The sequence below is a fragment of the Pinus tabuliformis genome, chromosome X (genome assembly GCF_031772625.1).
Source record: "Pinus tabuliformis cultivar Carrire ecotype Pingquan chromosome X, CPIR1, whole genome shotgun sequence".
Taxonomy (NCBI): domain Eukaryota; kingdom Viridiplantae; phylum Streptophyta; class Pinopsida; order Pinales; family Pinaceae; genus Pinus; species Pinus tabuliformis.
This window is the reverse complement of record NC_142308.1, coordinates 576,576,114-576,579,509: the sequence shown is the minus strand read 5'-3', so window position 1 is coordinate 576,579,509 and position 3,396 is coordinate 576,576,114. Positions and strand designations below refer to the sequence as shown.

Genomic DNA, 3,396 nt, shown 5'->3' with positions numbered 1-3,396 from the left:
ACTGCATAATGGTCTATATATACCATGCCTTAGTTCCATAAGAAATATATTTGAAAAATAAGTTTAGTAACTGTTCTGAATATATTATTGCGAGGAAGTATGGTTCTGGCTACTGGTTAGAGGTTTTGTTGATAGTTTTGGTCGTTGGGTTCGTTGTTTATTGCAGGTCTCTAACGGAGATTGGTAACAACTAGTCCAAGTTTGGTAGAAGTATGGTATATAGGGGAAGGAAGGTTTAATGCCCTGCAAAGATCCGACTAACTCTTGTGAAGCTCATAGGTATTATGATTATGGCATAGATGGAAGAAGTTTGGCCGATATTTATCGTAGGTCTGATAGCAAACCTTCACGAAAATAGTGCAAGTCTCATGATTCAATGAGAAACGCAGGTCAAAGCTGACGTGGATAAAATATGGATAACACATGTTGAGTCCTGCCAAATTTGATGGCAGTTGTGTAGGGACCCATGTATATGTTGAATATAATTTGGCTTTCGATTGACATGTCAAAATATTGACTCAAATATGTCATTCATAGATCTTTATAAGTTTCAAAGCTTGTTGCATTCGCTGTGGACTAGCCACGTCATTAAAGTTCCACATATTGAATCAAAAACTAAATGAGATTGATACCACATCATAACGGGGATAGCCACGTGGCTGATTTGGTAGAAAGTTTCAACGACCTTCTTGGGGTTATGTGTTCAACCCTTGATATCTATTAGGTTGTATAGTTTTTATTTTGTTGGATTTTTTTGGAGATTTTTGAGTTGAGAGGTTTATTTTACACTCGGATGATGTGTAATTTTGTTCGTGCTCAATGTGGACTTCATACATGTCTATTTTAAAAGAAAAATAAAATATTATATAAATTAAAAAATAATGTTTGCTCTATATATATATATATATATGGTTAGTTTTACTTAAAAGTATTATAAACTAGCAATTGTCCCAAAAGGTACAAAGAGAGGCCGATAGGATTATTAAATTGAAATTGTTGAATTTTTCTAGAAGAGTTAATTGGTTTGTGGAAAACCTTGTTTTTTTGGACTGGATCATTGTGCAATTACTTTTCTTTAGATGTTTTGTTTATATCTATATTACAAGGAACACATTGAATGTCTTATTTCATTTTAGAGTAAGTTAATTACCCAAAATCAAGAGGTTAAGTTAATTACCCAAAATCAAGAAACCTCTATAGATGGCCAAGCATATACGAAGAATACATTGCATTCATATGCAATACCAAATCCATCTTTTCTTTTCTCTGAGTAAAATTTCAAAAGCATGAACACATGCCATTTCATATGCACAATAAACCCAACTTCTGAAATTTCAATGCTTAGATACATCCCATTCATATGCTATAGTAAACCCATATTTTCCTTAAATTTCAATCCATAAACACATCCATTCATGAGCCATAACAGAACCACAAAAAACAAAAACCCCTGACCCGTTAATACATTATCTACTCAGAGAAAGGTAAGACGAAAGGACAGCACTATCTACGGATCCTCCATGTCTTCGAAGGAGATGAGGAGTGTCCCGTGACCCATTGACGCATTGTCTTCTCAAGAGTGCAAGGTAAGACTAAAGAAAATCACTAGCTACCGATGTTTCATGTCTCCATAAGATCTTGATAAATCTTCGTTTATTTTGTAAATACAATAATTTGATTGCATTTTAACATTGTAAATACTAAAAATGAGCCCATAAAGAGCAGATAATCAAGAAGGAAACACTTCAATCACAGACTGGAAATCAGGAATGGTGATTATTTTATAACGACCAAATCCACCTTCTAATAAAATCTTCTTCCATTCTTTCTTTGTTCTTTCCTTCCCACCAGAGTAGTGCGCCACCATTACCAGATCAAATACTAGAAGTAAATTAGGATCCAGAATCGGCTTCTCTTTCTGGCCACCATTATTATTATCATCGCCTTTGTGATTAGAGTCCAGCACCACTACGTCAACAATAATGAGCTTCCTCGTCTCTGGGATCACCTTTCTGCAGCTCTTTAGTATCTTGATATAGTCCTCATCGCCCCAGTCATGCATGATCCACTGATAACATCGCACAAACAAATTGTATAGTCAAAACGTGCTCTCAACTCATTCTAATTGAATTACATGATAGCTCAGCAAGTTCAAGACTTACCTTCATGAATATGGCGTCCGGAGAGGGCACGGTTTCAAACATGTCTCTGCCCATGTGCTCCACACCTATTTACATACATTTATAGGTATAAGAGAAGTGGCCACGACATGAGGGAGGTCGTAGTTGATGCCTCTGATGGAAGGATAATGCTGCAGCATTGCCTCGATTGTCTCCTCTGCAAGCCCAGCCTCTCGAGGAAAATCAGAGAATGGAAGTCAAATTTCGAAAAGCCGATAGGATTATTAAATTAGCATAAAAAAAAACGAGAAATTAGCATGATGATTTGATGTTTGAAACGTTAAACAAGGCCACACAACCTTGTGATTTTAAATATGACATTTTTTTTCAAGTTTGGTTGAAGATTGACTACCAACATAACCCTAAGATCCCTGGCATATTTGTTTTTCACCATGCTTTTAAATTGCAAATTAATAATTCATATTTCCTTTTGACACTTGTGCCTTCCATGTGATTTGTCGATATCACCCATTGGACAATTATCGCTGCCCTATGCAAAAAACTTAAAACTATGTGAAATAATAAACAAAAACGGTTTAACCTTCCCTGCTATATCAAGAATAAGGCAAAACAGCTACAGCTCCCTGCAACAAAATAAGGTAAAAATGCCATGGTGCATATATACAGGACAATACTGACCAAATTAATCAATTAATGTTAACCCTTATCTTTACCGGCTTAACTGTTTACTTGGGCATTCTCATCTACCTATTTACATGGGTCATCTCCATAAATATAGGTTTTGGACATTCAACTGATGGTATTGAGCAAAATAACAAGTAATTAAACAAGAAATGATTGAGTTGATAGAATTTGCAGAGAGCGAACCGAAAATGACCGAATGATTTCTCTCTTTGAGAAAAGAAGAATTGCTACTCACCTTACCTAATAAAATGAATGCCGCAAAGTGGTGTACAAACATCCTTTTGCACACGTATTATTGGCTTGCGTATTGCTTCACCTGTCCAGATTCACGGTAGGCCATTCAAATACCGTGTTAGAAAGACTTGAGAGACAAAATCCGCATCTATGGCAGATTTTGATGGATAAAGAAATAAGAAACAAGCGAGAGAAAAGAAAACAGATTCAGAAATAGAAGCTTCTCGTCTTATATTATCCCTCCATGGCGAACTCTTCTCTTCCCTTGTTGCAAAATTAATAGGTAGGGCAAAACCATTCAGCAAAAACTGCCAAATAAAATAAAAGCACTACCTCT

At 35.8% G+C, this 3,396-nt stretch overlaps 1 pseudogene; it reads right to left on the bottom strand.

The window, feature by feature from the left end:
* Positions 1-1,729: 1,729 nt before the first annotated feature.
* Positions 1,730-2,216, bottom strand: LOC149141321 (xanthohumol 4-O-methyltransferase pseudogene; annotated as a pseudogene).
* Positions 2,217-3,396: the final 1,180 nt, after the last annotated feature.